This window comes from Sceloporus undulatus, chromosome 5 (assembly GCF_019175285.1).
Source record: "Sceloporus undulatus isolate JIND9_A2432 ecotype Alabama chromosome 5, SceUnd_v1.1, whole genome shotgun sequence".
Lineage (NCBI taxonomy): Eukaryota > Metazoa > Chordata > Lepidosauria > Squamata > Phrynosomatidae > Sceloporus > Sceloporus undulatus.
Window position 1 is genome coordinate 127,701,326 of NC_056526.1, and position 12,045 is coordinate 127,713,370.

Genomic DNA, 12,045 nt, shown 5'->3' on the forward strand with positions numbered 1-12,045 from the left:
CCCGATCCCCTCCCGTGGAACCAAAGTGGGGTCCAAACCGGGTTCTTCGCGCAGTGCGGACGCAGCGCAGGAGAAAAAAACAACACCTTATTTCGCCCGTTCCCTCTTCTTCGCCCAACTCCGATTCCCAAATAAAACCCACTTAGACCCCAAGGCTCATCCTTCTTGGTTTCTTAGTTCGACGGGGACCCCAAATCCCTGCATGATCCCGCTGCCTTCTTCCCTTCTCCTTTTCCTGAATGGGCCCAAGGATGAATGAATGAATGAAAGAATGAATGAATGAGCGGCGGAGGCAAGGGATGAATGAATCGGGTCTGGCGAGGGAGAGGGAGGGAGGGGGAGGAAAAGCTGAATGGCTCTGCCTTACAACCAGCAGCTGACTGGGGCGATCCGGGCATTAGGGGGCGCTGTTTCCTTTCCTTCAGTCCAGCGCGGCAGCTGGAATCCCCGGCCGCGCACGTGTCCAGGGAGGGGAGGCCAGGCGCCGGCGCTGGATGTCACCTGGAGGCAACACTGGCTCCTCTTTGGGGAGGGGGCTCTTCAGCAGCAGCAGCAGCAGCAGCTGGAGGGAAGGGGCAGAGGAAGCTATAAAAGTCCCTGGCTCTGCCTCTTGCACACTTTGGCGCCAAAGGAGTGGGACCTTTCTTTGGAAGGGCTCTGGATCCGCTGGCAACTTGAGAGAGAAGCTGGAGCCCCCCTTCCCTCCCAGCCCTTGAAGTTGGCCCTCCAAGACTTGGACGGCGGAGGGGCAGGCCTTGGAGACCCTCTTTCTCTGCTCCTCTGCCAGAAGGAGCAGCCACGGCCAGGAGCAGGAGGAGGAGATCTTCCTGCCCTGCTGGCTCCCCGGCTCCGGGGATGCCGTGAGGGGCTGGGCATGAGGGCCAACGGGAGCCTGGGGCCCAACGGCTCTTCCTGGCCCCCCTCCTCCTCCTCCTCCCCCTGGGAGCGTCCCCCTTGGGTGGCCTCCACTCTGGCCGCCATCCTGATCTTCACCATCGTGGTCGACATCCTGGGCAACCTGCTGGTCATCCTCTCCGTCTACAGGAACAAGAAGCTGAGGAACGCCGGTGAGGAGCAGCCCGGGAGGCGTCCAGACGGGAGGGAGGAGAACCCGCTTCAGAAGCCTCTTGGATCAAGGCGATGGTCCGCTCTGGACCCCACAACAAACTCCAACTCCCAGAATGCCATCGCCTTGAGCCAAGACGCTTAAAGCGGGGCCAAACCGGGGTATTTTTCCAGTGTAGACGCTGCCTGTGTGGGGTGTGTGTGTGTGTGTGTGTGTGTGTGTGTGTGTGTCAACCACAAACCGTTTAGACGAACAGAAAAGTTTTCTCCAATGGAGCCAAGCCAAGGCAGTTTGAAAAAAGGGCCTTCTGGCTACAGCGAATAAAGGCGCACCTGGAGGCATCAGGAAGCATTGGGGGGGACAGGCGGAGAGGGGGATTCTGGGAAAGCCGAGCAGGCCTGCCCCCCCAAACCCCCAAAACAAAACAAATAGGCGGGAGGAAAGGAAGGAAGGAAGGAAGGAGAGAGAGAGCCTTTTCTTGGAGATGGAGAGCCGGGGTTAGAGACGCGCAAATAGGGATGCGACTCAGAACTTTTAAGCAGCGAGGGGCATTGCTTTCCTTCCACTTCTCTTTCTTTCTCTCTCTCTCTTTCTCCTTCTTTCCTTCCCTCGCTTGATGCCAGGTTGTGACAGATGCCGAGAGCAGCGTGTCTTGGTTGGGTCTTTGCACCTCCATCGAGGCGCGATCCAAAGGCAGCGTGTGCGTATTTTTAGCCACAGCCACCGAAACCTCCGGCTGGGGAGGGGATCAGTGAAGATCCAGTCGAGCAAAGGAGGATCGCTACCTCTTAGCAGTCAAGTTTAATTTCTCAGGCTGGGAATAGCCCAGTTTGACACTAGTTCAAGTGCCAGGGCTCAAGGCTCTGGAATTCTGGGAACTAGTGTCACACTGGGCTATTTCCACAGCCTTCGACCCTTTCTCTATTTGTGGCTCCTTGCTCTGACAGGCAGGGCACCCCATCTTTCAGAGTCATTCTGTTTCTGATCATGTCTGAGCAGCTGGTGCACACGTGGACTCCCTTCACACTTTCATTGAAGAAAAAAACCACACACACACATATACAACCCATCGGGTGCTCTCTTTCACACACACACACAGACACACGTGCGAGGGGTTGGCGCCAGCAAAGCGGACCCCGAGTGTCTTGCTTGCTCCCCCTCCCTTTCCCCTCCCAGCAATGGCAAAGCTTGGGTCCATGCTCTTCTTCTTCATTGAAACGCCTTGCTGGCGTTGTTGTTGTTGTTGCTGCTGCTGCTGCTGGGACTCCCCCTTCCCCCCCTTTTCTTAGGAGGAGGTGGCTTCCTTTCCTGGGGCTTGAGCTCTTCTTTTCCAGAGTCTGGTTAAGATTAGATAATTAGATCTTGAGGACAAGCCTCGGAATGAAGAAGAGAAATGGAGCTGCCTGTCGTTTCAGGGGTGGCCACAAGGCTAGCGCAGCATGCCAGAGGTATAGAGGCTACCTACACACACATAGTGCAGCATGACAGATATAAATAGACTACACACACACACACACACACACACATATGCATCAAGGCTAGCCTTGTGGCCCCAACTGAAACAACATGAAACAACATATATATATATATATATATATATATATATGCATGTTTGCATGTTTGCATGTTTGCATATATATATGGTGTCTTGGATTAACAACAGTAGCAATGACTTCCCCGTTTTATTCCCACATCACTGGAGTGTTGTCTGTGTTGTTGGAGGGGAAGGGCAGGATGCCTAATATTCAGGTTGTGATGCCTGTGTGGCCTGTGGTGGCTGTTCATTTCCGTTTGGGGGAATGCATTTGTTTTATTAGACTGACACATGCCAAAGGTAGTCTACAGTTTTGTTCTTTGTTTTTTTTAAAACTTCATTTGGTTTTATTGCTGAAAAACGGAACACAAGATATGCCTGTTAACAATAGATGTAAAGGGAAGGTATAGACTGAAGGTATGTTGCCTTCCATTTTTCTAAAGCACTATTAAGCCAAATTTCGTAATGCACCTGTTCAGCAATGCTGAACCAGATGGCATGGATGGTGGGATATGCTAGAAAAAAGAAATACTAAGTTGGTGAAGTATAAACAGTTGCATTTTGAAGAATATGGCAACATCCATGGGAACATTTCCTAAGCAATCCCCAGTGCACTGTACTGGAGTTCTATGGTCTACAGTTTTCAGTGACACGTGTGATTTGGGGGGGAAACAACCACCAAAGGAAAGGTTTGGTTTTCTGAATAAAGGTGAACCACAAGTGGTAGGCTTTCTTAGGAGTGATTGGGTGATATCAGAATCTATGTAAGCAGACTTCCATTCATGGTGTGGAGATTTCTCTTTGCCTTCAGCCCAGTGCACCTCTTTATGCAGAGCAGGTTTGGGGGAGTTACAGTTGGGATGGGAGGTAAAACTTTTCCTCAGCAGACAGAGCCCACTGGAGACAGCCCATTCCCTCCTGCCTTTTCCTTCCCAAGCATGGAAATCGTTTTCATATTTCAGATAACACGCAAGACCTTATCTGGATTTTCATCTGGGAAAATGCCTCCAACATATTATATGCACACTAACTGGGGATGAGTGTAGCTTCTCAACACATGTATTCATGGCATAAGGAAATTACCCTCCATGCCTTTGAAGCATCATGTGTATTGATCATGTATGATGTACAGTAGGCCCTTGTTATCTGCTGGGGTTTGGTTCCAGGACCCCCGTGGATAACAAAATCCGTGGATGCTTAAGTCCCATTAAATATAATGGCATAGCAAAATGGTGTACCTTATATAAAATGGCAAAATCAAGTTTTGCTATTTGCAATTTATACTTTTTTGGGGGAATATTTTCAAGCCATGGATGCTTGAATCCATGGATTAAAAATTCCGCGGATAAGGAGGGTTGACCATATAATGTGTGTCCAGGCAGCATCCTTAATGTTGTTTATTATCACCTCTGTGGAAGTGTTTTCTTTCTGGCACAAATTTAATGTATGATGTGGTCTTTTGCATAAAATGCATGGATGCATTGTATTTACTGGCATCATAGAGGACAGAGATAAACTATTAGTCCCTTTGGGTGTATCAGTGAATTTTTCTGAACTCACCAAGTCCAATCTCTCCCTACCTGGAGGGCCACAGTCAAGTGGAAGCGCTGATGTTTGGCAAGTAGAATGTCCCAAGTTACTTTCCTAGTACAGTATCTTCAGTTAGATATGTGAAGGTGACATCTGCTTGAAATGCTAGAGAGTCATTGCCCATTGGGCTAGCTCTCCAAGACTTGAAATTCTCTGAGCCTATAGATATTGATGGACTACGACTCCATCCACACACATATTACCCATTCCAGCAAGGGCTAATGGGGATCAGAGTCCAACAATATCTAGATATAGTCTAGAGAAAGGGTGGTCTAGATGTCACTCAGTTTGCCCATTTTGCTCTGGTTAAGTCTAACTTCTCCAAGGCTAATTCATTTCAAGAAAACAAAGCCCAAGGGATCGCGTGACTTAGCAAATCTGTACTGTAATTCTTTTGAGCTTGATTTCATACAACTGAAATACTGTATATATTCATGTATAAGTCTAGAAATTTAGGTTCAAAAATTGACCCAAAGGACATGAGTTGGCTTATCCATGGGTCAATAGTACTGTATCTGAACTCTTATTTAAAAGAAGGAACTATCCTCTGGTGAAAAGCAAGAGTATAATCTGTCCTGGAAACACTGACCCCCTCTACTCTCTCATCCATCCAGACTTAAGAGTGAGCACAAAGTGTTGTATCTGCTGGAATTTTGTAAATTGTTTGACATTACTTTGCTTCATCCTTCAGATCCTTTGCTATATGCCACTAAGTTTTACCCTGGACTTATCCACAGGTCATAGCAAAATCCATAATTTTGGCCCCAAAACTTGCCCTCGACTTATATATGAATTCGACTTATAGTCAAGTATATACGGTAACCAGCATTAAGGTGTGTCAAGAAAGTAATACTCAGCAGGATGGATTGGAACTGGATTAAAGCATGCTTTCACGCAGGGAGCAAAATACTGTTGAGTTATGTGATGTGACTGCAAAAAGAGCAAAAGGTGAAATGTGCAATTATGGCCCTATCCCATGTTTCAGACAGGCAGGTGTCCTTCACTCATTCTATTTTTTCCAGGTGTGAACACAAAGATATTTTAAGGGTAGATCTAAATGTGCAAAATGTAAACATGGCAAACTTTGTTTACAGATGTGTATATTGTATTAGTCCATTTGTCAAGGACAACCATGCTATGTTAATGTGTGAACTGGCATTCTCATGAGGGGCTTCAGCATTCTTTTAGTGTCTTTCTCTTTGGAAGCCATAGATGAGATCTGTGGGTTTAGGTCTGGGATGATGTTTTTGGGAAATGTACAGGCTGGAATTGGCACTTGCTTAGAAACAGCTTCTGCTGTTGAAGAGACAGTCTTGCCCCTGCGCCACATTTTTGTGAAAACTACAGCTCTCAACTTAGGTTATTCTCACTACATTCCAGTAACACCCTCACACAAGTCTATTAGTGTGGCTTCAACTTTATGTTTTTGTTTCTCCTTTTTTGATTATCTTTTTATTGTTACAGTTGAGTTTGGAGACAAATTGTGCTAACAGTATAATTGTGTCCAAGTGGGAAGCATGTAATTGTGATTTTGAAGGATAATTGAGTACTGTACTGTAGATTGTGGTAAGGTTACAACATTGCTTAAGCAAAGGCACAATCCTATGTGTGCCTGTTCAGAAATAAGCCCTCTTGAATTCAACAGGACTAACTCCTAGGAAAAGGACTTACACTCAGCCTAAAATCAGCAGAGTTGGGTCACATGATAATCTGAACTAGAGTAGATTCATTAGATCAGTGGAAACTTGGTAAATCACACAAATGTGTTTCATTGGTTCAGTGGGTCTATAGTTGACACTAACATTTGGATTTAGGCCTAGGTTCCTTTGCCTCTGTTTTCTACCTACCTTACCTACCTATATATCATAGCTTGTAATTTTAGGTAAGTATGTTCCACTAAAATGGTATTCAGACAAAATCATTTTTCCTAAAAGGATAAAGCTGTTCTTTTTCATTAAAACTATTAATTTGCAGTTTTTAGCTTATTGGAAAATTGGAAGCATACAAAATAGAGAGCTCACCAGTGGGAATGTCACAAGTTATTGAAGTATAGGGCTTGGCAGTGACTATCACAGATTCTATGATTGTAAAGTCTTATATTTACATATTTTGTGCAACTTTATATCTGAGCAGATGCTATTTAGTAAAAGCAAATCAATATGGGAATTCCAATGCTGCTAAAACTGTACTCTTTAAAAAGGATATATGAGATGTAGTAGTAGTAATAGTTTCTAGGTGTGTGTGTATAGGTGTGTGTGTGTGTCTATTTGTGTGTATGTGTGACAGAGAAAAAGCAAGGATTTTCCTTTGGATTTGTTGGTGCCATTTATATTTTTAAAAATTATGATACAGACATAACATACATACAAGTATACATGTCATTTATAATTTGCTAATTACAAGGACAATACCAACTGTTTTCGGAGTCAGACTGGAACCTTGCATAAACATGGCCATTTGCTGGCATTTCCGTTGTGAAAGTCTTGGGAACTTATTGGAAGTCTCATCTGGATCAGGTGAGGGAGGAACAGAAGAGACCTGAAGATCATGTATTCACAAAGAAGATTGTTTATCCTTCTCTACAAAGAAAGCAGATTTAAGGCAACTTGGATGTGGTGGTGATAGTTGGGATCCTTCTGTATCTTTGTTCTTTCTAGAAATGGTTGAAGAGAACTTCAGAATGGAGATCTGGACTTCTTTTATAACAAGAGAGCTCTGAACAGTAGGAAAGGCCTTAAAAAGACCTTTACAAGATTTGATCTCTCCTGCCCGGCAGTCAGGACATTAGGAAGAGCCCATGTGCTTAAAACTGAGGATTCAGTTTCCCAAAGGAGTTTTGTCCCCAGCAAGGAAGGCGTGTCTGATACAAAGGGACTCCTTCATAGTCACAGGCTTGACTTCAGTAGATGCTCTCCTAGAAACAGAAGCTGGTGATGCTACTGGTAGGATCTTCTTTTATTTAATGTACTTGACTGTAATAAGTTTCATCTGGTCTCTTTTAGGATTTAACAGATTCCTGGAGAAGGGATTTGTCCCTGGTGCTAGCATTTGTGACTCATGTTGCACTTGCCATCACTAGCACTCTGATCTTGATGTGTACAGACAGGTCTTGCACAGATGGGCTGCCCCATACATTTTGACAGGCACTACTAGACTTGCACATACAAAAGAAGTGCACAGTGCTATAGCCACATCCAGACAAGATCTGCTGTTCCCACTGAAATACTTGGGCAGCCCTCAGTAGCAGGATGCATTGCTGACTGTACACATTGGTTTTCATTTGCAGAATAAACATGATCAGGGTGAAGGAGTCTGTTTTGTCCCCTATGTCTGTTGGCTTTAACTTGTCTACAATTTGCAGAGGATACATAGAAGGCATAAGGATTTTGATATGTAAACTGTGTTAAGCAAATAGATCTTCACTTGTCTAAACAGCCTCAATATTTTCATTTGAGGTAGATATCAATAGTTAGATACCTATCTGTTAGGGCTGGTTTATTATTTCAGAACATCATAACTTCATAGAATATGGTAATTTCCTTTTGCCAGAATGGTAATCTGTTTTGGATGCAATAGATCTTGTTTCCAAGGTTATTTTAATGTGTTGTGAGCCGCTTTGATTGTCTCATCACAGAAAAGCAGGATAAAAATAAAAGTTTTCTTATTTTTCTTATTTATTTATGCTATCTAGCTTTCTGTTATTGTTAGTCATTTGGGCAATGCTGGCTGAAGAACAGAGGGAAGATCAAAATGTTTATCACAATAGTCTCCTTGGAGTATCTGCCATCTTTTCTCATTATGTCACTCTTGTTCCACCACCAAAGAAAGATGTATAGTTGGCCATAGCCTACATCAGAGGGGATCAGGTAGCGTCCATCTTACTGAACACCATAGCTAGCCTTAGCAAATTATGATTATTTATAAAATGGAACATTGCTTTTCAAATGTTGTTCGTGAGAGATTCCATATATTAATGTTACATCTCTCCTGGGAGTTTCATATGTGATGCATATGTGTACCCTAAAACATGTGCTCCATAACTGAAGTGCTTGCTACTGAGGACCAAGACAGACAAACCTAAAGGGGCAGCTTCAGTTTGCCCCTGAGAAAGCTGGACCGGGGCCGTGGGAACCACATGGTCCCAATCCAACTTTTTGCCAGCCCAAAAAAATAGAAGCAGAAAGCTGCTCCTTTTGGAGCCAGCAAAATGCCAGCTATTCTGCCACCACTGTGGCTTTGCGGCACTCCTGTGGCATGCAACCCCTAAACGCCAGAGCACTGCAAAGCTGGCTCCTGTATGGTTGGGCAGGTGGCTTCCTCGCAGCTTGCGGGCATGTGTCATTTAAGTGACACACATCCAAGCCACCAGGAAGCCACCACAAAGGGGGCATCTGTTTTGCCCCTAAGTAATGCTCCAGCTTTGTTATATAGCTTTACTACCCATGAAGGGTTTGGTTGTACAGCAAAATATACTTTTGCCTGCAAGGTACAATCAGTTTGATCAGGGGTCTCTGTATATTCATCTTTGTCCTAGCGTATCAGCATTTCTCCTGCCACTTGAACATCTCTTTCCTTTTTGCCATTTGGCATACATGAGTTCTTGAGTTAAAGAATGGTGACTACTTTGCCCAAGAGATGCACGTAACTCCCTACACAAACAAGTACTTCTGTATTAGAAGACTATTTGTGTGCATTATATGTGGGACAGATGAACATGTGTCTGTTTCTCTGAGCAGGAACTTATTGCCAGGCATGGTAAAATAGACATTTGTGCATTTGCCACACATTATGGAGTGCATGTGCTTGTAATGCAGAAATGATATTGACATTGATAGGTCATTGTTTTGTGTGATAACATCTGCTTACCTTTTGGTGCTATTTATGGTATGGGATTGAGGCTGGAATGAGGCCCAAGTGTGATAGCTTTCCACTACATTGCATCTGTGAGCAATTTCATTGGCTGGATCTGGACTCAGGTCAGGGAGATAATAAAGAAAAGAAAAATGAACGGTGATGCTGGTCTGTCTGTGTAATAGTGACTTTGGTTTCTTCCCTGCTAGAAAAAGAGACTTTGGGTACTATTCTTTCAAAACCCCATTCAGGAAGAAAAAGTAATTCAGCATGTTATAACTTCTGTTTCTGCTTTGTTTGATTCAGTAGTCATTGTTTTATGAAGATTTACTAGTATGAGGTCAGGCTGAGCAGTAAGAAGAAAAGGCTTGAGAAAAATTCTTTTGGGACTACAACTCCCAGAGTCCTCTGGCCAGTATGGCCATGCTATATGGGAATTCTGGAAGTTGTGGCCCAAAATATATTTCTCCATGCTCCACAAAGAAGTCATGGTACGGGTGCTCATGTCCCATGAAAGTATGTGCTGTGGCCTGTCTAGAATTTGATCCATTTCCTGCCTTAGCTGGCCATCGGGAAATGCAAAAATGGAGATGGAGTGAGGACTCTGGCAGACCATGGAGGAGGCAGGTGCTCAAGTTTGATGACAGACCATGGGGGTCACAAAATTGACCATGTCTTTGTTAGAAGCATATCACAGGCAGTTATTCTTTGAAATTAAACATTAGATGTTGGTAAATTTGGTAAAAGTAGTAATGCACAGTGTGTTTGCATGCTACTCTGATTAGTAACATTGTATCCTTATGCCTTCATTGTTATTCATGCAAAGAAGCAATACATCAAGAACAAAGGAATGGAGCAGTTGTGAATGCTATTTTGGGGAACAGTTACTCAATTAAATCTTAAAACACACACACATAGACTTGCCCTATTAGTTAGCAGTCCTTGCTCATCCAAAATTCTCTAGTGTGGGAGGACTTGAATGTATTGTTGGGCATTTTGTTGCACTGAATAGTCATTACTACTTTTAGTCAACATATTCCTCCTGCTATTGTCTTTCTTTCTGTTCCTCCCATTTGGCAAAGATTGGCTCTCATACAAGTTTGTAAAAATTACTCTTTTTCTTTTTTAAAATATGCCTACACACACACCCTTGCCTCTAACAATAGAATATCAGTTTTGAATCTTTAGGAGAAGTGCATAGATATACAGAAAAGTGTTTCTTCTGAGCTCAACCTCAAAAAAAGTAAACATTGTAATTTGGAAAATAAAATTTCAATGTAGACCCACCCTTCAGCTTGAAAAGAAATAGCCCTTTTTCATTTGATGACCATTGGATATCAGGCTGGAATGACAGTGATGGAAGACTCCCCATTTTTGATTCCCTTGCATTTTTAACAGTGGCCCTTGAGACTTGCAAGCCCAATTCCCCAAACCAATTGCTTGCTTTTAAATTCTCTTGCTTAATGTCACTATAATGTTGTTGTCACTAGGACTGAATACAAAATTGAGTCATTGATATTCCCAGGGCACCATACTCCTGTGAAAGGGCATCACTTCCATGTTGTATGTTCTCTCATAATATATTACTGAATTAATGTGTTCTTAGCCAGACAAGAAGGTACAGTTATCAAGCACAGGAAGGAAGTGTTAGGAGACCAATCAAAAAGTTCAGAGCATGGTGTCCTGAGATTTTTTTTTTAATATGTAGAATCATTATTGCTCCTTAACTGAGAGCTTCCTGGAGCAGATACAACACTGCCTCCTTCCAAACTGTAGTTTCCAATAAAAAAATAGCATTAGGATCCTGGACTCCCCGCCGTTCCCTTCTTTCTTGTGTATTTCCCCCCAGTTCCCTTCCATCATTGTCTTTAACCATGGTTCGTCACTGCATCTGTACTTATACTATTCAGCTTAAAAAAAAAAAAAAAGGATAACTAACCAAGGTCACTTTAATTTGCAAATCCATTTCAGACCTTGGTTGATGCTTCAGAAAGTTAACAACAGATGTAATGCTGCACATAGTTAAAGGTGATAAAGGATTTCTACTGGAGACGAAGGGAGAAAGGAAGTACATTTGTGAGACCTGTTTTTGGCCCAAGACAGACAGGCCCGAAGTGACATCCTTCTGGTGATTCTAGGGTTTGGGAGCATGCACCAACCGCACGCTCCCAAACCCTAGTCCGTATGGACACCAGCATCATGGTGGCCTCCCATCCATATGGGGGCCGCCATGATGCAAGTGTGGCACTGCATCCACATGTCACAGCACCATGCTCACATCATCAATGTGAACCAGGGCACCAGTGGTGCTCTGATCTTGTCAGGAGCGCGCTCCTAAAAGAACCTGGAAAAAAATAGATTCTTTTAAGAGTGGTTTGGCTCCTGCGGTGTCCCTCCGGAGGAGAAATGGCCAGCTCCAGGCCTCCCTTTTGAGGCAGTCTGTGGAGCCCTATTGATTTTCAAGCCATGATGTAGTAAAAGTCCAAGTTATGTATACATCTGGCCTTTATAAACAACGTATACAGATGCATGAGGCAAAATGTACCAAGCTACATGATCAGTAGGACCATATTGTGTAGCTTTTCTGGATGCAACCATTTCAGAATATTGGTGGGAGACTGAACATTTGAATGCTCTCATATTTATCTCAATAAGACTTTATTCTGAAGTATGTGTGTGGTACGACAATCAAGTCTTTAACCTTCCACCTCTAGTTTGTATCAGTGGGGTCTAGTAATAGCTTGGCTTTCAGTTAACTTTAATGAATTGTTTAGAGAGCTAATAACTACATCTAGGTCTGCACTCATGTATGCATTTGAAATTACAGCCAAGCCCTTGTAACATTTTTTTGACAATATGGGCTTGTAGAATTGGGTCTTCTTTACATTTAAAGTATATATAACAAGTATATGTAACATTTTGGCTAGCAACATAATTAACTGGCCAAAGAAGAATCATCTATTTCTTTGCATGGGTATTTGTTGAAAAACAAGTGCCAGATGCA

At 43.4% G+C, this 12,045-nt stretch overlaps 1 protein-coding gene across 2 annotated transcripts in view; it reads left to right on the forward strand.

The window, feature by feature from the left end:
* The first annotated feature begins 547 nt into the window (after positions 1-547).
* Positions 548-12,045, forward strand: part of MTNR1A (melatonin receptor 1A) — a 94,350-nt gene continuing 82,852 nt past the window's right edge. For both annotated transcript variants that reach the window (XM_042469997.1, XM_042469998.1), the window contains exon 1: positions 548-1,067. The gene's annotated coding sequence lies outside the window, so the exon portion shown is untranslated. The remainder of the gene's footprint in view (positions 1,068-12,045) is intronic.